This window comes from Mesoplodon mirus (assembly GCF_964341445.2).
Source record: "Mesoplodon mirus genome assembly, chromosome: 4".
Classification (NCBI taxonomy): Eukaryota; Metazoa; Chordata; class Mammalia; order Artiodactyla; family Ziphiidae; genus Mesoplodon; species Mesoplodon mirus.
Genome location: NC_138979.1, coordinates 29958731 through 29984921, shown reverse-complemented (window position 1 = coordinate 29984921; position 26191 = coordinate 29958731). Strand labels below are relative to the sequence as shown.

The 26191-nt window shown below is 36.8% G+C and overlaps 1 protein-coding gene across 13 annotated transcripts in view; it reads left to right on the top strand.

Annotated features, from left to right (window-relative positions):
* The window catches only part of ZMYND11 (zinc finger MYND-type containing 11), a 126849-nt gene that overhangs the window by 51065 nt on the left and 49593 nt on the right, over positions 1-26191 (top strand). The window contains exon 1 of one of the 13 annotated variants that reach the window (XM_082619814.1): positions 8149-8234. The exons of the other annotated variants lie outside the window; for them this stretch is intronic. The gene's annotated coding sequence lies outside the window, so the exon portion shown is untranslated. Of the gene's footprint in view, positions 1-8148; positions 8235-26191 lie in introns of those variants that run through there. 13 annotated transcript variants of the gene reach the window in all.

Below are 26191 nucleotides of genomic sequence, written 5' to 3'. Positions count from 1 at the left end.
GGGAAATAAATACTGAAACATACACAAGCAACTTGTGTTTAGAGGTTGTACAAATGAATATTAGATAAGGAAAGTATCAATGTGTACTATTTCCAATAGTACACTCATAGATTTTTAGTTCTCAAAATTTTTTAGCTCTTGAAAACAAGTCCTTATTTAAGTCTTTTATTAAAAAGGCTTTTAGTTAATCACTTGCTTTTATGTAAGCTATCTAAAAGTCTACTGTTCATTATGCATTTTAATGTATGAATAATATATGCTACCATATAGCTTGATGTAGGTATAGTAACATCTTACTAGTTTGTAGCACACTAACCAAGAATTTTTAACAATTTCATTTTATATTTTAGAAGTTAGAGTAAATACATCTTCAGTTGACAGAAGAAAGTTCTTCTTTATTTTCCAATGCTGTTTATCTTGGCAGTCCAAGATTCAGAATAGAAAAAAATCTGACTATTGTATGAATACTCTATTTACATGTTATGTAGTAATTATAAGGGAGTCTTCAAATAGAACTTGATTTTGTTGTGTTTGGTATTTTTAAAGGAATAAAGTTAAATTAATCTTTTAAAAATGTTTGAATGATATTTTTTCGTAATTTAAATGGAATTTCTTTATACTTATTCTCCAACACATTCTTTAGATGCTACCTATAAAAATGGAAAACAGATGATTTACGAAAGCCCATTTAATTAAGTGCTTATTTTTGTCGTTATTAATAAGTAACAAAGTTAAGTATCATATTTTTGTCACTTAGCCATATTCTAGTGAAGAAGATTATAAAGATTACTTAAGAGAGAAGGGACATGAGAAAGAAAGATGATGCTGTATATTGCTTTAACTCTATATTTAACCCTTTGAATATTTTAAAGTTGCCCATGTACAACTCCTAGCTCCTATAGGTGGATAGAAGGGAAAAAAATAGGTAACAGCTATGTGGAAAATAAGAATAAAATAAATAGTACATAATAATTAAATTACTTTTAATATTGGTGATATTGGAATAAAAGTTTTTTATAATAACCTCAAAGAAAAAAAAGCCTTAAGTATTTTCCTGTGGTTGGGATTTTTTTAAAACCCATAGTTTATATATATCAAAAATTACTTACAGAAGAATGTAGAAAAAAAGATACTGTTCTTTGGATTTAATTTTTTAAATTAAAGTCATTTAATCTTGACTGAGCTATTTCAACTTTACAGGCTATTACTTCTTATTAATCCATGGCATCTTTCTCTGAAAGCTCTAGGGACATTCTCTAGGAAGCTGTGGGAATCTACAGGTGACATGTATAGAGTTTGGCTGACAAGGTTGTTGATGTGGGTGTCAGAGTAGTCTTTGGATGACCGTAACGTGTGTACATGTGTATATACATGTTAAATTGTGAGCGATGCAGAGGCTGTTGACAGCACTGCACACCTTTTCTCATTGTGCACAATGGATTGTCCATAAACATTCTCTCTCCTCCTTTCCTCATCAGTACAACCTTAAGGGTGCCAAGGCTTATTTACCTTCCTGTCCTAAGGTCCATCCATAGATCTTAAGATAGATATGAATAAATTCATTTACCTGCCAAATAGTCATTGTTTCATCAGTCTTATCTAAAGATGAAAAAAACACTGAGAAAATCAGAGGGTAAGTGTTTGGGTGGTTCCCAGTGTTTCTTCTGCCTCATCTCATCTGAGAGTATGTCATATTCCTTTTTATTACGGGAGTGCATTTAGAGCATCTTGTACTTCTTTCATAACACTAGTCACATGTGTAATTATTTCCCTGTCAGACCGTGAGCCCCGGGAAGGAGCTGTCTAGATAATTGCCTAGCCCAGTGCCTTGGCTTCTCAGCAGTGTTAATTTCCTTGCTCGTAATCCTTGCCAAGGTAAGTTAGGAAGAAGAATTGGACCATGACAGGAAGTCAGATCTTTTGCTTTAAAGCCTAATAATCTTATTCTGTATTCTAAATAGGTAAATACTTTTCAAGCTTTAGATTAATTTTAAATCAAGGTGCTCTGCTTAGTTACAGCTAAGTCTGAACATAGAGGTATCTTTAATCTTTATCCAAATATCTTAAGTTACTGAAGACTTTAGTAGAGTTGATGTGTAGAATGTATATGTAGTAATTAAGTTTCATTCTATATTTGACTGGTGAGTGACTCCATAAAAATACAAACTGTACAGCTTCAGTCACGCATTAAGTTTTGGGCTTTGGGGTCATGGCTCTTTATATTTTGAAGGCTAGCACATCCTAAACACCGTAGTTGACCTCTGTATAGTGTTTTAGTTCTGCTTGTTTTTATTTGAAATGTCTTTTAAGTCACTTTTAATCTATAGGTTTCTCATTCATCTTTTTTTGTTGTTTTCCTTTGCAGTTTATTTATCTAAGGACCTGGTTCATTTGCTCTGTTGTTTCCTATAGCCTGCCTTCACTGGTTTCATCCCTGTGGTGTACTTTAACCTGCTGCTCATTCCTTTGCATCTCATGGAAATTAATAGTTGATCCTAAGGCTTGGGGGTGGGGGTGAGACTTCTTCATAGGTGGTGATGTGTTCTGCCCTCAGGAGGCCATAATGTATTTCATCTGGTGAGGTTAGTACTAAGCCTGGTATGCAGTGGCTAGATCCAATAATTCATTAAGGATTGCAAAATAGTGATAATCTAGTTTTATTTTTTCCTTTTTAACTGGAATAATTCTATAAGGACATAAACTTCCCATCATGTAGTATATGGTTACCATGTGGTATTGTTCATATCAGAAAGGTAGAATAACTGATTCTTTTATTTACCAGTTTTCACAATAGCATCCTCTAATGGCAACCCATTAGGTTTTTTTTTTTTTTGTCATTTGGAATTCATGCGTTTCAATCCATTTGATATATATCAGTCTGTTTCTGATATAATCCCTATTGATGCTTAACTTTTCCCTTCTTTGACAATTTGGACCCTCTTCACGTTGGCCCCTGAAGTTCCTCTCTGCTTTCTGACATGACAGAATTTTTTCAGGCTCATCTAGGATACACCCTACTCCAGTCCTGGAACCACTGATTTCTCTAAGGGTCTCTGGTTTCTTACAGTTAGAAATTATGTTTCAAGAGCATTTTTTGGCCTTCACTGTGCTCATTGCTGCCAGGTTGGTCTCTCTGTCTAGGCCTTTTAGTGGATGAGTTAGGAAATACATATAATTGTAAAAGAAAAAAACTGCATCATGAATTCATACTGATACTTTCCCCTTGAATTTATGGCTACTGGTTCTTACTGAGCTATCTAAAATCTTTATCTCCTTTCTTACACAGTAAGAGTCATGATTCTTTAGGACATCGTGGATAATAACATTTTAGAATATCATGTAGTTACTCAGTTGTTTCATCCAACACTGCATCCCAAGCTGTCTGAGAATAATAGCATCAACACTTAACTAATAATACATTTCATGGAAACCATATAAGTTGTCTTACCCATCTTTAAACAGTTGTACTAATTCTAAACTGTCACAGAAAATAGCAATTACGTATTATACTTTCTTCCTTACAACTGCCATTTAGTCTTACTTCTCCAAATAAGTGTGTATTTCATGCTCACCACTGATATCTAAAGTTCATTCTCTAGTACATTCTTTAAAAAAGTTTTTCGCTTCCCCACCCCCGTAGTTTTATTGAGATACAGTTGACATATAACATTGTATTAGTTCAAGGTGTACAACATAATGATTTGATACATGTTTATATTGTGAAATGATTACCACAGTAAATACAGTTAACATCCATCACCTCTCCTAGTTATGAAATTTTTTTTCTTGTGAAGAGAACTTTTTATACTCTCTTAACAATTGTGTATTGTTAACCATGCCATACATTACACACCCAGAACTTATTTATCTTATAACTGGAAGTTTGTACCTTTTGTCCACCTTCACTCATTTTGCCCACCCCCAGCCCCTGCCTCTGGCAACCACCAATCTGTTCTCTGTATCCATGAGTTTAGTTTTTTAAGAATCAACATATACGTGAGGTCATATAGTATTTATCTTTCTCTGTCTGACTTATTTCACGTAGCATAATGCCTTTAAGATTGATCCACGTTGTCACAAAGTGATGGGGGATTTCCTTCTTTTTTATGGCTGAATAATATTCCACTGTACATGTATACCATATTTTCTCTATCCATTTGTCTGTGGATGGACACTTTGGTTGTTTCCATGTCTTGGCTGTTGTAAATAGTGCTGCTATGAACATGAGGGTGCAGATATCTTTTTAAGATAGTGATTTCATTTTCTTTGGATAAGTACTCAGGAGTGGAATTGCTGGATCATATGGTAGTTCTATTTTTAATTTTCTGAGGGAGCTTCATAGTTTTACATAGTGGCAGCTCCATCTAATAGATTCATAATCAAGACTTCCTGGGGACAAATATTTGAGTTCTTGCATGTTATAATAACAGTTGGTCTGCAGCCTTTTTACTTGAAAGTGAATTTGGTTGGATATAAAATCCTTAGCTTTTATTTTATTTCTCTGAGGTTCTTATATATGTTATCTATTTTGGCTTAAAGCATTACCATCAAAAAATCTGTTGACAAGTTGATTTTCTTTCTGTTGTGACTTTGTCCTTTTGCCTAGATTCACAAAGATTTTTTTTTCTTTGAAGTCTAGGAACTTGACTGTGTCTCAGTGTTGGTCACTCTAGGTTGTTTTGTTGGGTATACAGTGTCCCTTTAATATGTTTTTTTGAAATATTGAAAATTTTACTTTAAAAATGATAACAGTTTGACCCTTGAGCAACATGGGTTGAGCCATACAGGTCCACTTATATGCGTATTTCTTTCAATAAATACACACCACAGTACTACGTGATTCATGGTTGGCTGAATCCAGATGTGGAACCGCAGATACAGAGGGCTGACTGTAAAGGGAGACGGAGATTTTTGACTGCATTGGGGGTGAGGTGGACTCTAACCCCTGTGTTGTTCAAGGGTCAATTGTATATATATCATCCATAGACTTTTATTATCTTGTTTAGTTGTCATTTATTGGGGCCTTCTCTTATTCTGTGTTGGTTTCTTTTCCTATCTTCTATATTTGTAATTTTCAGTTTGGGCAGTTATGAATAAAGCTACTGTATATTTTTGTTTTTAACCTTTTCTTTCTTTACAACTTCTACTTATGACTTTTTCTGCTATGTACTCACTCTTGTGTACCTTCTACTTTGGACTTTTTACTTCTGAAGTGAATTTTTTCATTTACTTCGCATGTTTAAGTCATTTCTGAGTTTTTCTAATTCTGATTTATATCTTTCCTATATCTTAACATCATCTTCTTAACGTCTTTTCATGTGTTTTAAAATAGTAGTTACAGTTTTCATCTGTGTTATAGGCACATCTCTCAGGCGTGCTTTCATTTTAAGGATGTCCTGCTTCTTCAACCACAGTCCTTTCATGTGAAATCAAGCTTCCAGAACTTGTATCAGGGAAAGGTGGTTGAGAATAGTTTTTCTAGATATGGCTCTAAAGCATCTTCTTATGTCATTTTTATGAAGAGCTAACAATATGGCCTCATATTTACCATGATTTCCTGCTTCTTCTGTATCTTCTTCCAGAATCGCAATTTCTTTTGTACCCATTGTCCTTACATTGGAGATCTTTATGACCAGACTTCAGTAGTGTTTGGTACTTTTATTACTAGCAATTCCTCTACACTGTGGAGCTCTGTACTGAAAGGGAGGTTTGGATTATTAATTTTGAGTGTTAATAGTTCTCACTATGTTCTAGCCCCTTAAGGCTTTACCATGAATTCACAAATTACCATCAGTTACCTGCAAATGGAAGTGTGTAAAACCCTACCCAGTTTCAACTGCTGTTCTCGAATTGGCCCACTTTGCTTTTCAATGACTGCCTGTTGGTTGTTTTATCCTCCTATACTCACTTCCATTAGGTGGTGTGTTGTGTCCCTTGCTTTCTCCTGCACAGGTGTCAGTACCAATTGCGATTGCAGCTCTTGGAGATTTGTCCTCACCTACTAAGACTTTGGGATTCATGGGGATTCTCATCACTTAGTTTTGTTGCTTATGCTGTCCAGGGGTTGGGTTGTTTGTTTGCTTTTGCTAACTCTTCTAGTAACTTTATGTAGAGGGTTTGGGAGACACTAAAAACCATGTTACTTCCTTCTACCATCTTCCCAGCTCACAGCAGTCTTGCTGTTTTTCTCAAAAAAAAAAAAAGTTGTTAAAAGTACTGTGTATTTTCTGAAGTCCTAAAGCAGAGCTAAAAGTGGTAAAAATTCCTTCTAGCAGAGGCAAATTCAAGGAACATTTTTCATTTTTGTATGTAACACTAGACATATCAGAATCTACAGCAGTATCATCTTCAAAGGATCATTAAAATATTAAATTTGTGTTGAAATTTAAAAGGAAATTTCATGAGTAGAAGCTTCAGGTCCTCCAAGTTAATCGAACAATTAGGGACTAATAACAATTTCTCTAACAAAATAGGATAATTTTTCTGTGTTACAAATGTTTCTTCCACCTAATATGATGATGTCTAACTTTCAGGGTTCATAGCAGTAGCCTCCTATTAGTTGTCAGTACACCTCCCTTGGAAAGAGTCCTGAGTCTTTTTTTACCACTTTCTTTTACTTTTCTTTTTTTTTTAAACCTGCTAGTTTTCTGTTCAAAAAGGAGTAGAAAAGGTGCTATAAATTAGAGAATCACTGTTGAGATTTATTGAATATTTCAAATATTTAAAAAACATCACTAAGAGAAACTTCTTTGACAAGTTCTGTTATTTGGGGATGTATTTTTTTTTTTTTCTTGCGGTACGCGGGCCTCTCACTGCTGTGGCCTCTCCCGTTGCGGAGCACAGGCCCCGGACACGGGCCCAGCCGCTCCGTGGCATGTGGGATCTTCCCGGACCGGGGCACGAACCCATGTCCCCCGAATTGGCAGGCGGACCCCCAACCACTGCACCACCAGGGAAGCCCTGGGGATGTATTTTTATAAAAAGAGTCAATCTGAAATCAAAATACATGTATGGGATGAAGTTTGATTGTTTAAAATTAATGGGTAACCTATACCTCTGATTTAAAAGCTCATGTTTATAAATTTGATTTAATGATGATATAAAATTCCATACATGTCCGCACTTGGAAACTAAATAAGCACAAATTTTGGCCTCTCCAAAATTTTATAAAATATAAAAATCATTTTGTATTTTTAGAAACTGAAAGATGTTTTGTGATGTTTTAATCATCATAAGATGGAAACAAATGATTCATTTTATCATAAAAAAATATACGTTAGTTTAGATGAATTGAACATAAGCATAGGCAAGAGTAGCTTCTCTTTTAAAGGTCTAAATGCTAAATTATAAGTAGCACATATGATGAATTCATCAATTTTTTGAAATTTGGATAGGTGTAATGAAATTAAAACTTTGAAATAGTTGATAGCTTAGCACTTATATAAAACAAATATTTATAAAATATGTTTAAAGTCATGATGTTAGCCCACGTTTTACAGTTTTTAAATCAAGGAGCAAAAAGGTGAAGATTCATATGACAATGAAATCAGTAACAGAAATGAAATTTAAACTTTGAATCCCTAAGATTCCCAGTATGATTCATAACTCTTTGTCAGGTTATTTTTTAAAATGTCACCTGTATTTTAATATCCAATAAAAATACTCATTGTCAGGTTATTTTTTAAAATGTCACCTATATTTTAATATCCAATAAAAATAAGTTACATGTCATTTTTTTCTCTTTAATACAAATAAATTTTTCATATCTAATTTGGATAATTATAATATAGCATTAGAGTTTCATAAGTATTCTAAGTAATAGTTATAATTTAAAGACATATTTTTGAAATAAGTATGGATTTTATATTAGTCTCTGCCAGCATTATTGGCTAACATTATTGGTGTCATTGGGAGAGGTCAAATTAATTTTTTTGTTGACTGTTGGAAAAAGCAGTTGAAACTTTCTTTCCTGTCTTGAATAACTTTGATTTTGTGTTTCTAGAGGTAACCATGTTTGTGACTAGCATGATTAGACTAACATTGGATTGGTTGACTTAGTCCCATTCAAGTTAATGTTTCAGATTAGGGCATCAATTAATTACGTGTATTGCTTACTTTAGGGTCAAACCCCAGTTAGAAAATGTGACCTCTGACCTCTTGTGACATGTTTGGCATTGAAATTTGAGTTCTCCTGGAGTTCTTCCTGTCACTACAGACAGACATAAGCCCAAACTGTAAGTCTTCTTCATGTGTAGGTTGCCTTTGAAGTTGCAACTAGGTACATATTATTTATTTATTTGTTTATTTATTTATTACAGTTCAGTTTTATGAAACCCATGATTTCTAGGAACTATTTGTTAAGTTATAATTTTGTCTTTGTCAATTTCTATTCCCTCATAAGATTTATTGTAGAATAGGAAAATGGCCATTGCCTAAGTTACTTCTTTGAAAATAAAGTTAGTTTTAAAAAGTTAGCAGTTAATGTTGTGCTGTATATGTACTTCCAAGAATTCGTCATTCTCATAACTACATTCTCATTTCAGTCTACATTGATTTATTCTTTCTTATATATCTTCTTATGGTAGCAGATTGGCAGGTACAGTTTACCACTGTTACCATTGTTATTTTATTTTACATAATAACAGCCTTACAGAAGAAGTAACTGATTCTGAAGAACCATAATCCACAGTTTACAGTGAGTTTTTTCTAGTGGCACTCGCCTTGGCTTGGATTGTTGTCTAGCTGTTTTCATGTTTCACATTTCTCTGCAGTTCTGTGATGGAAACATACAGACAAGGCACAGAAAAGTGTCAATAACCATTAAAGAATAAAACAATAGTACCAAATAATAGGAGAGGTATCACAGACAGAAGACAGCTCAGCCCCATGAAAGTGGAATGTTTAATTAATAACATGATAGACCTTATTTGAGGGGGCAGTCACTGAGGGAGAGTCAGGGAGGCCTTATGGAGGGTATGGAATTGGTCAGGCCTTGGAAGTTGGATGGGATTTGGTGAGGCAGAGAGGGGAGTCAAAACAGAGGGACTGTAGAGTTTTGGGGAAAAGGGAATGAAAAGGCAGAGAGGCCCAGACTAGGAGGGTCTCTAATGCCAGCATTGAGATTTTAATCCTGTGGCTAGAGGGGAATGTAAATGTGTTTGGAGTATCCTAGACTGGATAGATTGAATGGTCCTCTTAAATGTCTGCTCTTCCCTACCTGGCCTGGGTTTTAGCCTTGTGTAATTTCCTGCCTTTGCAGTGGCAGCAGGTTCCTAATTGGGCCTCTGGTCTCCTGGTCTTGCTAGTCTGTTTTCCTCTTCCCATCATTGGTGTCAGAGATGTTTTTCAAAAACACCATCTTATCAAATGTTCCACAACTGAAAACCTTCTTCTGTTGGCCGATGCTTTCCCAATCCCTTGTGCAGGGTGTCAATACCTCGGCCTTCCTCATTTGCATCACCTCTTGCTGTTTCCTGCTCAAGAATGGCCTGTACTCCAGACGCACTGGGCTCTCGAGGGCCTCAGCTCTGCTGTGTTCCACACTTGGCTGGGATGCCGGTCCTCCTGGACTTGTCCACTAGACAGACTCCTTTTTCAAGACATATCTCCTAGGAAGTCATTTCTGACACCTTTAAGTTGACCTAAGCCTCACATTTTATCAGTTTTCTAGATTTTAGGTCTGATTATGTTCTTGATTTCCCCATTGTGCGTAAAGTGCAAATACTTGAACAAGGTGTTTGTGCTGAGCCTTTCACAGTCGGACCCTAACTTTCCTTCTTCCATGACCTGCGTCCCCCAGTTCAGAGCCCATCTGATGAGACTGTTCTCAGTTGCCTCAGAACCCTATTATTTTGATTCTTTATTTTGTATTTTTCCTTCATTAATGGACAGAGCATCCCCTTTCTTTTAAGATCCAACTCAAACATGATTTCCTTTGAGATATTGATTTATTCCTCACTATAACCAATCCTTTTACTCTTACTCTTTGCTCACATAGTAACATGTATAAAGCTGAATTTTTATTATTTGTTATAGCCTTTTATGATCTTTAAAAAATATTTCGGCTTCCTTTGCTGATTGTGAGCATCTTGAGGGTAGGGCATGCATCTTTCCTACCTTTGGATCTTAGTATGAAGCATAGTAGCTAGGACAAGATGCTGAGAAAAGGTTACTTAATTATAATAAATATTCAGTTGCATTAACTGAAGAAGTAGTTTCAAAGAAGATTATAATAATTGAGAGCATCGAGTCATTATTTTGTGACAAGCACAATGCCCTATATGATTTCTCATTTAATTTTCACACTGGAACTCCGTGAGGTCTATTGTCATTAGCCTCATTTTGTTGATGAAGATGATGAAGCTTAGGCAGGTGAAATAAAATGCCTACAGCCACACAGGTTTTTGGCAGTAGAACTAAAATTTGAATATAGATCTAATGTCATAGTCCAAGCTCCTAACCATTAAATGTTTCCTTTTGATATTTAATGAATTTATATCTGTATCCTTGCAAACTTTGAAGTTTTAAAAACATTGTCATCTACTTGGTGTTTCCATATTATCTCATTTCAGCCTAACAGCAACTCTGACATTCATATTAGCCCCACTTTATGTGTAAAGAATATGAGGCTGTATGAATAAATTATTTGTCACAGGTTAAATGTCAGAATTAGGGAGAACCTAGTTCTTCAGAGTATAATCTAATTTTAAAAATAAATTCATTGATGATGCTGTTTAGGTTTGAAGTTTATTACTTTTTTGTTCAATGCACTTTTAAAATAAAACATTGGTTGTATACCTATCCACCTATAAAGCACCTAGCGGCAGATCATTATGATTACTTCTAATTTTTTTTATTGTGGTAAAGTCTACAGAACATAAAATTTACCATCTTAGCCATCTTTAAGAATGCAGCTCAGTGGTGTGAAATACACTTACGTCGTGGTGCTGCTGTCACCACCCCCCAGCTCCATAGCTCTTTGCATCTTGCAAAACTGAAACTCATTACCTGTTAAACAGTAACTCCTCCGTCCCCCCAGACCCTAGCAGCCACTATTCTACTTTCTGTTCCTATGACTGTGACTACTCAAAGTACCTTACATAAATGGAATCACACAGTATTAGTCTTCTTGTGGCTGGCTTATTTCATTTAATATCATGTCCTCATGTTCATCCATGTTGTAGCATATTGCAGAATTTTCTTCGTTTTTAATGATGAATAATATTCCATTGTATATATAGACCACCTTATGCTTATCCATTCACCCATCATTGAACACTTGGGTTGCTTCCATGTTTTAGCTATTGTGAACAATGCTGCTATGAACATAGGTGTACATATACCTCTTTGAGACTCTGCTTTCAATTCTTTTGGGTGTGTACCCAGAAGTAGAATTGCTGGATCATATGATGATTCTATTTTTAATTTTGTGAGGAGCCATCATACTGTTTTCCACAGCAGCTGTACCATTTTACATTCCCACCAGCAGTGCACAAGAGTTCCAAATTTTCTGTGACCTAGTCAACACTTATAATTTTCTGTTTTGATAGTAGCCATCCTGATGGGTGTGAATGGTATCTCGTGTTTTGTTTTGTTTTGTTTTAATTGGAGTATAGTTGCTTTACAATGTTGTGTTAGTTTCTACTGTGCAGCAAAATGAATCAGCTATATATATACATATATCTTTTTTGGATTTCCTTCCCATTTCGTTTACCACAGTGCATTAAGTAGCCTTGTTGTGTTTTGATTTACATTGCCCTAATGATGAGTGATGTTGAGCATTTTTTCATGTGCTTATTGGCCGTTTAAACATCTTCTTTGGAGAAATGTCCGTTCAGGTCCTTTGCCTATTTTTTTTTTTGTGATACGCGGGCCTCTCACTGTTGTGGCCTCTCCCGTTGCAGAGCACAGGCTCCGGACACGCAGGCTCAGTGGCCATGGCTCACGGGCCCAGCCACTCCGTGGCATGTGGGATCTTCCCAGACCAGGGCACGAACCCATGTCCCCTGCATTGGCAGGTGGACTCTCAACCACTGTGCCACCTGGGAAGCCCCCTTTGCCCATTTTTGAATCAGGTTTATATGTTGTTGAGTTTTAGGAGTTCTCTGTGTGTTCTGGATAATAATTTCTCATCAGATATATGATTTTTGAATATTTTCTCCTTGTTGTGGGTTGCCTTTTAACTCTGTGGGTAATGTCTCTTGATGTACAAAATTTAAAAATTTTCATGAAGTCCAATTTGACTATATTTTCTTTTGTTGCCTGTGCCTTCGATGTCATATCCAAGAGATCATCACCAAATCCAGTGTTGTGAAGCTTTTGTCCTAAGTTTTCTTCCAAGAGTTTTATTGTTTTTGATCTTACATTTAGGTCTTTTATCCATTTTGAGTTTATTTTTGTATATTCTGTTAGGTGAAAGTCTGACATCATTCTTTTGCATTTTGATGTCCAGTTTTTACAGCACCATTTGTTGAAAAGAGTGTTCCCCACTGAGTAGTCTTGGCACCCTTGTCAAAAATCCTTTGGCAGTATATGCAAGGATTTTATTTCTGGGCTATCTTATTCCATTGTCTGTATGTCTGTCTTTATGCCAGTACCACACTGTTTGGATTACTGTAGCTTTGAAGTAGATTTTGAAATCAGGAAGTATGAGTCCTTCAATTTTTTCTTCTTCTTTCAAGATTGTTTTGGCTATTTGGGGTCCATTGAGATTCCATATGAATTTTCTGATTGTTTTTTGTATATCTGAAAAAGAGTCATTGGGATTTTGATAAGGATTGCATTGAATCTATAGATTGCTTTGGGTAATATTGACATTTTAATAATATTAGTTCTTCCAGTCCACAAACATGGGATGTGTTTCCATTTACAGTTGACCCTTGAACAACAAAGGTTTGAACTGTGTGGGTCCACTTATACACAGACATTTAAAAAATAAATATGTACTACAGTACTACATGATCTGCAGTTGGTTGAAACCATGGATGTGGAACCATAGATATGGAGGGCTGACTGTAAGGATATACATGGATTTTTGACTGTATGGGTGTAGGCGCACCCAACCCCCATGATGTTCAAGGGTCAGCTGTATTTATGTCTTTAATTTCTTTCAGCAGTGTTTTGTAGTTTTCATTGTATAAGTCTTTCACCTCATTGGTTAATTTAATTCCTAAGTATTTTATTCTTTTTGACACTGTTGTAAATGGAATTATTGTAATAATTTCCTTTTCAGATAATGTCAAATACTGTGCTCATTTTACTTTTTCTTTTCCAATTTAGATTCCTTTTATATCTTTTTCTTGCCAAATTTCTCTGGCTAGAACTTCCAGTACTACGTTGACTAGAAGTGGTGAAAGCAGGCATCCTTATCTTGTTCCTCATCTTAGAGGAAAAGCTTTCCGTCTTTCACCATTGAGTATGATGGTTGCTGGGGGGTTTTCATATATGGCTTTTATTATGGTGTAGTAGTTTCCTTCTGTACCCCATTTGCTGAGTGTTTTTTTATCATGAAGAGGTGCTGAGTGTTGTCAAATGCCTTATCTGCATCTATTGAGGTCATCATAGGATTTTTTATCTTTCATTCTGTTAGCGTGCTGTGTTAACGTTTGTTGATTTACATAGTTTGATCCATCCTTGTGTCTATAAAGCACCTAGTGGCAGAGCATTACTGTTAAAATTTTTTTAAACTTCTAAAAGTAACATAACCATATTGTAGGATACTTGCAGAAAAGTAAAAAGCAGAAAAATAATCACCTGTAATTTCCCTACTTCAGTTCCAGTAAGGGACCCATTTTGATGTATTTCTTTCTGGTCATTTTTCACATGCTTATTATTTTCTCAACATTGTTTAGCCTTTTTCCTTGTTGTTATATGGTTACCATAAATTATTATTAGTAATGGTTGCACAATATTCCATCTGGTGAGACTGTTCCGTGCTGTTTTGGGAGGGAGGAGGGATGAGTAGCAAGATAAACATTTATTGTAAGGTTACATTACATTATCTTACCTTCAAATCAACTGCATGGATTGACACTATTAATTTTACTTAAGGATATGCCCACTGGGATACAGAGAGGTTAAATCACTTGTTCAGGGTCACGTAGCTAGTAAGTTGTAAAGCTGGTATTTGAACTGAGACCTGGTGACTTAAGAGGCCATGCTTTTTCCCTTTTACTTTTGTATTGCCTCCATATGTCATTTATTAAATTCTTACAACAACTCGTGTTTTAATATTCAGTAATATAAGTAATGAAGGTGAAAGCTTAAAGGATAAACAGTGGGTGGTACAGGAACCATTGGTGTAGAGTGGGTTAGTGCTGGGCGCTGGGCTGATCGCTTTACATTCATTACCTTGTTCAGCTTTTATTACGACCCTGTGGGTACATATTATCATCATGCTGCCATTGGTTGGATAACTTGGGTGTTTTCAGTTTTTTCACTAGTCTCCTCATGCTTTGAACTATTTCCTTATGATGGATGCTCAGGTTGTCTCCATTTTTCCTCCACCTTGCACATAACCATGCATTGCTCCAACTCTTCACAGCTACAAGTAACAGTTTACTTTTGACCTGCATGAGTAATTTGTTGATGTGTGTATCCGGGAACATTTTGACTATAGGAAATGCATCCACTGAATTTGACCAAGCTCTCAAGAGAGGACGCCCGTCTACAGATTCATTAGTACACAAGGACACAGTTTCTGCAAGCGTCTGCATATATTTGACATCCAGTTGCATAAATTTTGTCACTCATATATTTTAATTTACATTTCTGTCTTTATTAGAGCACCAGTTCTTGGTGTTCTTATAAGGTTTTGGCCTTTCTCTTCTGTGGATGTCTGTTTTTGTACTTTGCCCATTTTCCCATTGGGGTTGTCTTTTTCTGTTGATTTGTAGAAGCTCTTGCTGTTAATTCTCCTATACACTTTATGCTTTGTAAATATTTTTTCTTATTCTGTTAATCTGTTTATTAATCTTTCCCAAAGTGTTCTTTGTTGAACAGAAATTTTAGATTTTGATATGATCAAATTCAATATTTTTTGCCTAATGTTTTGTGCTTTTGAAATTTTATTTAAGGAATCCTTCTTCTTAATTAGACCACAAGAATTAGGTCTTTATCTGTAGTTCTCTTTTTATGCGGTGGTAGAAAAGGATGCAGTTTTATTTTTCTCTCTATAGTGAGTCTGCCTGCTTCTTTAGAATTTGAACTTTAGAGTCAGTAACTCTTGGAGATGTTTTAGGGGCCCTTAGCACACTATATAGTTTACTCTTTTTTTGTTTGCCCTCGGCCCCTGCAACCTCTTCCCACCAATAAGGATCTTTTTCTGTTTTGTGTATTGGTATATGCCAAGCACCAAAAGATAGTGACTGGCACATGACATTCACTCAGCAGCCTTCACCTTACTTGTGAATGTTGAGTGCATGTCTGCTCTTTTCCTGTAGCCAGTGTCCTTGCTACAGAAAGCTTGAAATATCTACTAGAACTAGACTGTTTCTGTTATCAGCTCTCCTATTAACTAGCTGTGTTTTCTCAGGGAAGTCAGTTTCCTTTCTTCATCTGCAAATTAATGCCCCTGTGTAACCACCATCTTAATCAAGATATAGAAAGTTGTCATCACCCCCAAAAGTTCCCTTGTCGTCCTTTATAGTCAGTTCACCTGTTCCCCAGCCCCAGGCAGTGATTGCCTTTTCTGTCACAGTGACTGATTATCTTTGCTTGTTCTAGAATTTTATATAAATGGAATCATATAGTATATTCTTTTTCGTGATTAGCTTCTCCTGGTCAGCGTGTTTTGAGATTCATGTGCTACGTATATTGATAGTTTATTCCTTTTTTATTGCTAAGTAGTAGTCCATCATATGGATATACCACAGGTTTTTTTTGTTCGTTTGTTTTACTTTTTGGTCACACCGCATGGCATGTGGGACCTTAGTTCCCTGACCAGGGTTTGAACCCGCGCCCCCTGCAGTGGAAGCGTGGAGTCTGGACTGCTAGGGAAGTACCTATGCTACAGTTTTTAAAATCCAGTCATCTGCTGAGGGCCATTCGGGATTATGATAAAAGCTACAATCTGTTTTTGTGTACTGGTGTAGATGATGTATATTTGGATAAATACCTAAGAGTACAATACCTGTAACTGGGGCCATAAAAAAGGATGGATGGTGGATGGTTTTTAATTTGTGTATGTATATTATATTTATATGTGTATCAAATAAATATAAACAGCATGTTTTATAGAACTTCATTTGTTCCAAAAATATTTTGGGGACAATTAGAAAAAGAATTAAGTAGTGTAAATAGAGTAAGGTAGTACGTATCAGAAGGGGATGGGAAGGGTGAAGAAAAGAGAAATGAGCATTGATCTGAATGACCTAATCAACCATTACAGTAGTATAACTCTCTCTCCTGTATGTATATACATCTATATATTTTAAAATCTTGTCCATTTATATCTTTAATATTACACCATGAACATTTTCTCACACTGTTGTGTTTTTTTTTTTTTTTTTTTTTTTGCGGTACGCGGGCCTCTCACTGTTGTGGCTTCTCCCGTTGCGGAGCACAGGCTCCGGATGTGCAGGCCCAGCGGCCATGGCTCACAGGCCCAGCCGCTCCGCGGCATGTGGGATCCTCCCGGACCGGGGCACGAACCCGTGTCCCCTGCATCAGCAGGCGGACTCTCAACCACTGCGCCACCAGGGAAGCCCTGTTGTGTTTTTTAAAACAATAACTTTATTAGGTGCATTTTGCTCTATTGGGTGAATATGTAACTTATTTTATATCCATAATTCATTTTACTGTTATGGACACTTGGATCCTTTTTTTTCCCTATAAAATTTCAGGTGTGAGGAACATTTTTCTACATAAATCCCATATCTCATACAGATTGTTTCCATAGAAGTAGAATTACTGGGTCCAATGATAGGGCCATCTATAAGGTGTTGAGAGAAAGTGCTTTCCAGACAGTGTTTTTAGCAAAGCTGTGTTGAGAGTGGCTGTCTTAATGCATTTTTACCAGCTCTGAGAATAATTTTAAGTATCTTGCTCACTTGACAGGTGAAATAGTTTTCTTACTGTTATAGTTTTGCATTTTAAGAATACAGGCTCTTTGTCATATTTGTAATAAAATATTCCATTTTATTGTTTGCTTTTCTTTTAAATATTTATTTATTTATTTATTTATGGCTGAGTTGGGTCCTCATTGCTGCGCACGGGCTTTTCTCTAGTTGTGGTGAGCGGGGGCCACTCCTTGTTGCGGTGCGCGGGCTTCTCATTGTGGTGGCCTCTCCCGCTGTGGAACATGGGCTCTAGGTGCATGGGCTTCAGTAGTTGTAGTTTGTGGGCTCTAGAGTGGGGCTCAGCAGCTGCAGTGCACCGGCTTAGTTGCTCCGCGGCATGTGGTATCTTCCTGGACCCAGGCTCGAACCCATGTCCCCTGCATTGGCAGGCGGACTCCCAACCACTGCGTCACCAGGGAAGCCCCTGTTTGCTTTTCATTTGCAGAATGGAAGTCAGTGGTGGTTGCTCCAGAGGCTAGAAAAAAAAAATGGATTTGTGATGTTTATGTCATGGAGAAATTTCACATTTCTTATCTAGTCAGATATTTTGGATATTCTCCTCTGTTATGTCCATAGCTTTTATACTCAGAATGTCCGTTAACATCATGAGATTAGATCAATCTTCACTTAAAATTTTATCTCAAATGTGTTGTTTTCAGTTGAGTCTTTTTTCAGCCCCTGAGCCAGTTCAGTGAGGCCAGTTGGGAGCCATTAGGTACAGAAATTATGGGGCAGTACTGATTATCCAGATCATCCAGAGTACACTTAAAATAAATTTGCTATATTGCCATCAAAATGAAGGCCTCTAGCCTTCATGATAGTATGAAGGTGTAAGTAAGGCAGTGGTCCCCAAACTTTTTGGCACCAGGGACTGGTTTTGTGAAAGACAATTTTTCCACGGACCGGGGGTTGGGGGGAGGTGGTTCAGGCAGTAATGGGAGCGGTGGGAAGCGGTGGGGAGCGGTGGGGAGCGATGGGGAGCAATGGGGAGCGGCACATGAAGCTTCTTCGCTCACTTGCCTGCTGCTCACCTCCTGCTGTGTGGCCCGGTTTGTAACAGGCCTCGGCCTGGGGGTTGGGGACCCCTGAGGTAAGGGGCAGGAGGACAATACTAGGCGTTCCTTATATTTTTTAATTAACAGAAAACATACCAGTGCATTTTTTGGTGGTTCCTTCTTCTGCAGGGTATGGTCATAGTGATATTGTTTTCATTAGTGTGCCCATCTCTCAATATACTCATTTCAAACTGCATGACACAAGTTTCTGAGATTGAATCATTATTAGAAGGGTTAAAGATAGATAATTAATTTTAGGAAATTATGATTCATAAGACTTCTTTTGTAAAAATGTTAAATTAGCAATGGCTGTTACCATCAACTATATTTTTTTGTCTTGGAACATGCAGAATTATCTCAGGGGAGATGAAATAACCCTGGGTTCTGCAGCCTTTTGCTTGGGCACACTTCAGTGCTCAACACCTGTTGGAAAGTAGCATCCTAGGAGAGACGTTGGGAGGGAAATTATTGGAAAGAAAATGGATAGAATGGGAGAAAATTAAAAAGCTGTTGAAAAAGTTCAGAGAAATTGACTATATAATATTTAAATTGTAGACATTTACATACTATTTCATGATTTATATTAAGTGAAATTAAAATAGGAGACTAGATGGCCATTCTAAATGCATCTCAAACCCAAACTGCTATTTTTGTCTCTTTATTTGAAGATCAGTCCTTGTGATGGATATGTAGCATGTAAGAAAATGAGAGACCGGAGTGACCTTAACCTGAATTATTAGCATAAGTATTTTCACAGGCACTAAACCTTCCTGAGTACTTGATGATCTAAGAAAAGGAAAAATGGGTTGGGACCCTTTGTTATATTTAAGGTATTGTTTGAGTCACTCAATCATTCAGAATATATTTATAATTACCTTGGATAGTCTTAAGGCTTATCCAGTATGCTTAGCCTATAATACTGAGTAAGATGATGTTACTCCTCATTTGTGTAACATCTGCAGCACTCTGGTTCTGTTCTACTTTTTGAGAAAAACAGGTGAGAAAAAGTAAGGAATTCCTCAAGTTTAGGCATTGCTCTGAACTAAGGAAGTCGAGCCCAACATACTGTCACTAAGAGAAAGGAAAGTTCTCTTTTATTGTGCCTTCATCCATGCTCTACTGCTGTTTGAGTGCACAGTGGCTAAGACCCATTTGTGTGGTGAAATTCAGTGGATTAAAATGTATCAAGGAATAATAAAGTATAATGCGTTTCTTGTTAAAACAGCAAACTGGGACTGGAAAGGAATTTTCTTAATAAAAGCTACCAATATCCTTTAGCAACCATCATATTTATATTTATCACTTTATATTGATAAAATATATCTAATAGTAACCTTCAGCAAGTGTGTTTAATGATGAAAGTGTGTTATATGAATCCTTTGCAAGATCTGAAACAAGGATATCCATATTAATACTACCTAAGGGTACATTGTACTGGAAGTCCTAATTAGCACACTAAGAAAAGACAAGTTTAGTAGACGTACTTAGACAAACCTAAAACTAATAAGGGTTTAGCAGGGTTTCCCAACCTTGGTGTACCAGCAACCACCAACCAGAAAATATTAAATAAAACCCTCTTTTCAAAAGAAACAAAAAACATGCAGTACCTAGGAAAAAGCCAAAAGATGTGCAAGAGCTTTATGGGGAAAAATTATAAGACCTTATTAAGGACATAGAAAAAGTTATAAATAAATTAACAATTATGCAGAGTTCATCAGTGAAAGTTAACATTACTTAATATTGTAATGGTATTTATTCTCCTCTAATCTAAATCACAGCAGTGTTTTTCATGGATCTTGCCGATTGACTTTAAAATTATTATGGATGAATAAAGGACAGAAGAGCTAAGATGAGTTTAGAAAGGAAGGAGGGGACCTGCCCAAGATTGGCAAGCTTGTGTGGGAGAAAGGAGCTTTCGTACATTTGGATGGATGGTAGATGGTGGCTACTTTTTCGTAAAAATAGTCTTTAGCCAATAGGTACATGAACAAAAATCAAAAGGGAGTACTGTTTAAAAAAAAAAAAGTCTTCCTCCTACCCCTGCCTGCTGAACCAATGTTCTTGGAAGTAATGTCTTTTACAGTTCCTGGAATATACCTCTAGAACTCTTATACAGAGATAATTATATAATGTTTTTGAGAAATTGTACCATTTTATACCATGATTTTTTTTCACTGACTTTTTTTTAAATTGAGGTATAAGTGACAAATAACATTGTATTAGTTTTAGGTATACAAGATAATGATTCAATATTTGTGTGTGTTGCAAAATGATCACCGTAAGTCTAGTTAACATCCATCACCACACAGTTACAAAAAACTTTTTTCTGGTGATGAGGAATTTTAAGATCTATTCTCTTAGCAACTTTCAAATATGCAGTACAATAGTATTAATTATAGTCACCATGATGTACACTATATCTCCATGAGTTATTTATCTAATAACTGGAAGTTTGTACCTTTTGACCATGGTCACCCGTTTTGCCCACTCCCCTCCCCACTCCCCACCTCTGGCAACCACCAGTCTGTTCTCTGTATCAAATGGGCTTTTTTTTTTTTTGGTTTGTTTCACATATAAGTGAGATCATATGGTATTTGTCTTTCCATGTCTGACTTATTTCACTTAGCATGATGCCTTCAAGATCCATCTGTGTTGTTACAAAAGGCAAGATTTATTTCCTTTTTTGTGGCTAATATTCCATTATATATCTGTATCTCACATTTTCTTTATTCATTCGTCTGTCCATGGACACTTAGGTTGTTTCCATGTCTTGTCTCTTGTAAATATCTTGACTATTGTAAATAATGCTTCAGGGAACATGGGGGTGCAGATGTGTTTTCATTTTCTTCAGATAAATACCCAGAAATAGAATTGCTGGATCATATGGTAGTTCTATTTTAAATTTTTTGAGGAATCTCCATTTCTTTTCTATAGTGGCTAAAGCAATTTACATTCCCACTAACACCGTACAAAGGTTCCCTTTTCTCCACATCCTCACCAACACTTGTTATCTCTTGTCTTTTTGATGATGGCCATTCTAACAGGTGTGAAGTGATATCTCATTGTGATTTTTGATTTGCATTTCCCTGATGATTAGTGATGTTGAGCATCTTTTCGTATACCTGTTGGCCATCTGTATGTCTTCTTTGGAGTGTCTATTCAGATTCTCTGCCTGGTTTTTAGTTGGGTTGTTTTTTGCTATTGAATTTTATGAATTCTTTATATATTTTAGATATTATCCCTTATACCATGATTTTTTAAATACAATATATCTTAGAACTTATGTCATCTTAATGTCTGTAACACTGCTTCATTTCTTTTAATGATTATATAATAATCCTTGGCATGTTATATTATAAATTAGCCAGGTCCCTAAGATGTATGTTTAGATGTTTCTCATCTCTTCTTGCTGTCAAAAATGCTAAAATGAATTTCCTCCCTTGGGTATTATTTCACACGCATCTGTGTCTATAGGATGAATATCTAGAAGCAGAATTGCTGAGAAGTTCTTGTTTAATCCTCTACAGAACTTTAGAATCAACTTGCCTAGTTTGTGGTGGTGTTCAGTTAAATTATCTTAGAGGCAATTTGGATTTTGTTGTTTTTCATCTAAATATCGAGCATGTCTTTCCATTTGCTCTTTTTTTATATCAGTAGCTTTTCAAAAATTTCATATAGATCTTGTCCTTTCTTCTATTACTAAGTATTTTATTTTTCTTATTGCTGTAGTAAATAATTGGGGTCTTGTCTTATTTTAAATCTCCTAAATTTTTTTGTTATGTATGTGTATATGAATGCTATTAATTTTAGTATATTAGTTTGTACCCAAACAAATAATTGAGTAAATTCTTTGATTTAAAATAGCACACTAGCTGATTTTCTTGGTTTTTATAAGTATGTATTATGCAAATAATGATCATTTTAACTCCTTACCAACTTTTATACCCTGTTTCTTTCTCTATTTCAGCTATTTCAGTTGGTTATTACCTTTGGCAGAGTGTCAAAGACATTTTTGAATATTCCTGATTAGGTTAAGGAAGTGCTTTTTCATTCCCATTTTGTTAGGGGCTAGATGTTGAATTTTACTAAATAATTTTCAACATGTTTAGAAATTTTGTGATTTTTCACTTTCGATCTATTAATGGGATGAATTATATTTCTAGATTTCTTAATAATAAATCTTCCTAGAAATCCTGGAATTAAATACCCAGTTATGGTACATTCTTTTGATATTTGAATATATTAATATATTAACATTAATTTATGTTAATATTTAATATTAGACTGTATATTCAAATATTTTATTTAGGATTTTTATACCAATATTCCTATGGGACACTAGTTTTCTTTTTCTATGCAATTTTTGTGGGGTTTTGTTACAATTATTATGTTAGATTCCTTGCTTTCCTTCTTTATTATGTCCTGGAAGAGTCTAAATTGCATTGGAGTTACCTGGTCACTAAAAGTTTGATAGAATTACCTTGTGAATATGTCCCTACCTGGTGTTATTCTGGACAGGTTATTTGCCAACTTCCTCTGTTTATTTCTTTGGAAACATTGGCCTTTTTAAGTATTTTCTTTTTTTCTGTGGTCAACTTTTGGTCATTTATATTTTCCTAGAATATCGTAGTGATTATATCTTCGCACAGAAATGAACAAAGTAGTTGCTTATGACTGTTTTAATTTCCCTTTTATATATGGCTTTGTCTCTGTAGACATTTCTTAGTTTGTATGTTTTTGTGCTTTGTGTCTTCATTCTTGATTAGATTAGCTAATGATGTCTTCATTTTATTTTTCACTGAGAAGGAGCTCTTGGATTAATATTGTTCTACAATTTTTGTGGGTTTTTTTCACTAGCACTGCTTTAGCTTTTTAATTATTGTTTTTAGATTTTTTGCAGTTTTCAGATAACCTTTTGAATCAGTAGTTTATGAGAGTTTTCTTTCGTTATTAATGTCTGGTTTAAGTTCACTGCAACTAGGAAACGTCTGTATCACTTTTGGAATCTATTAAGGTCATTTTTTTTTTGGCTGCGTTGGGTCTTTGCTGCTGCGTGCAGACTTTCTCTAGTTGCAGCGAGCAGGGGCTACTCTTCGTTGCGGTGCGTGGGCTTCTCATTGTGGTGGCTTCTCTTGTTGCGAAGCACGGGCTCTAGGTGCGCGGGCTAAGTAGTTGTGGCTCGCAGGCTCAGTAGTTGTGGCACATAGGTTTAGTTGCTCCATGGCATGTGGGATCTTCCCGGACCAGGGATCGAACCGGTGTCCCCTGCATTGGCAGGCGGATTCTTAACCACTGTGCCACCAGGGAGGTCCCAAGGTCATTTTTATGTCTGACTTCATGCTCAATTTTATTTATTTATTTATTTATTTATTTTTAATTTTTTTGCGGTACGCGGGCCTCTCACTGTTGTGGCCTCTCCCGTTGAGGAGCACAGGCTCCGGACGCGCAGGCTCAGCGGCCATGGCTCACGGGCCCAGCCGCTTCGCGGCATGTGGGACCTTCCCAGACCGGGGCACGAACCCGTGTCCCCTGCATCAGCAGGCGGACTCTCAACCACTGCGCCACCAGGGAAGCCCAATGCTCAATTTTAATCTTTCTTGGACCTATTGACAAGTTTGTTTTGGATTTCAGAATAAAATCAATTAGATCTGTCTTACAAATTAGGTCTTCTGTATCCATACTTAATTTTGTTCAGTAGATGTTTTTGTGGACTGAGAAAAGTGAATTAAAGTCTCATAATTCTGTATTCCTGTCCATATTTCCTTTATTTATTTATTTATTTTTGGCAATACGCGGGCCTCTCACTGTTGTGGCCTCTTCCGTTGTGGAGCACAGGCTACAGACACGCAGGCTCAGCGGCCATGGCTCACGGGCCCAGCCGCTCCGCGGCATGTGGGATCCTCCCGGACCGGGGCACGAACCCATGTCCCCTGCATCGGCAGGCGGACGGACTCTCAACCACTGCGCCACCAGGGAAGCCCTCCTTTATTTCTTATAGTTTTTGTTTTATAACTACCTATGCCCTCTTTGTCTTTTTTAAAAATGATTTTTGCCCTGATTTCCGAAACTTATCCGTTGCAGTATTGATCCCTGTTTCATTTGGATTGCATTTTTATGATATGCCTTTGCCCATTCTTTTTCAGTCTAAGTCACTTTAAGTTTGTCTCTTGTAGATAGTATATTTTTTGTTTTGTGATCCAATATGTCTTTTTCTCTTTAATTGTTGAGTTTAGCCAATTTGTATATATTAGAAAGACAAACTTGTTTGGTTTTGGTCCTCTCATGTTTAATATCCCTTCTTTTGTTAGTTTTTGTCTTTGCTACATAATGTGTTTTTTATGAGTTTCTTCAGATAACTTAGAAATTTTGTTTTTTTTGTTCAAAGAGTACCTTTATAAACTTAAATGCAGTGGTGTGCTTAATTCCTAAGAGAATTTCTGTTGGCTCCCTGTTATGAACAGTGAGGAAATTAGTACATTTTCACTTTTGCCCATTTCCCTTCCCCATATTCCAAACTTCAGTTGATTATTTCCATTGGTGTTGACCTTTATATATCAAAATATATTTATACCTCTACTGCATGATTTGTCTCCCTTGACTCACAGTAAAGTTGACAAATCAGTCTGTGTGGACTGACTCCACCTTGTCTTCTCCTCCCCCTTCTCCTACTACAGTGGGGCTGCGACTCCCCACGTCACTTCCTTCTTACCCTCCAGTTAACTTTAAATAGTGCTATTTTCTCTGCCAATGCAGTTATCTCCTAAACAGAAAACAGTTCTCTTCCACGAACTGAAGACACAGAAGGCTCTGCGGTCCCTCTGCCACGGTTTACTCCTTGTCTTGCTTGAAATTCATCCCCTGAGTTTAGAAGTTTCTTCAGGGATGAGTTCTTGCTTTTTTTTTTTTTTTTTTTAACTTTTGGGCCACGCTGAGCAGCATATGGGATCTTATTTCCCCGACCAGGGATCGAATCCGCAACCCCTGCGTTGGAAGTGTGGAGTCTTAACCACTGGACTGCCAGGGATGTCCCAAGTTCTTGCATTTTTTTTTAAATTAATTATATTTATTTTTGGCTGCATTGGGTCTTTGTTGCTGCGCATGAGCTTTCTCTAGTTGCAGTTGAGCGGGGGCTGCTCTTCGTTGTGGTGCGCAGGCTTCTAATTGAGGTGGCTTCTCTTGTTACAGAGCACTGGCTCTAGGGCCTGTGGGCTTCAGTAGTTGTGGCACATGGGCTCAGTAGTTGTGGCTCGCGGGCTCTAGAGTGTAGGCTCAGTAGTTTTGGCGCGCGGGCTTAGTTACTCCGTGGTATGTGGGATCTTCCTGGACCAGGACTCGAACCTGTGTCTCCTGCATTGGCAGAAGGATTCTTTTTTTTTTTTTTTTTTTCGGTACACGGGCCTCTCACCGCTGTGGCCTCTCCCGTTGCGGAGCACGGGCTCCAGACGCGTAGGCTCAGCGGCCATGGCTCACAGGCCCAGCCGCTCCGCGGCACGTGGGATCCTCCCGGACCGGGGCATGAACCCGTGTCCCCTGCATCGGCAGACGGACTCCCAACCACTGCGCCACCAGGGAAGCCCGGCAGAAGGATTCTTAACCACTGCGCCACCAGGGAAGCCCTTGCATTTTGAAAATGATTTGTTTTGACTGCTTTGATACTTAAATGACAGATTAACTGGATACAGAATCCTTGTGTCGTACTTAATTTTCTTGCAGACCCTTGGGCACTTCTGCTCTGTCTTCCAGCACAGAATGTTTCTCTGGAGAGACTGAGGCCAGCCTGGTTTGTCTCCTAGTATGTTTTTGTGTCGGGATACCATAGTTTACTGGTAGAGGGTGTTGGGATTTGATTGGAGGGGAATGGAAAATGGCACAAATTCAACTGTAGCTGTAACATTTTATTTCCTTAAAAAACAAAATGATATGAAGCAAATATGCCATGAGTTCAGTATGATTGCTGAGTACAAGAGATTCTGCAATATTATTCTCTGTGGTACAGGGTGTGTTTGAAATAAAATTTTTTAATTAAAAAATATGCCACGTAACTATAAATCAGAGAGAGCTTGTATTTAGTGATCGAGT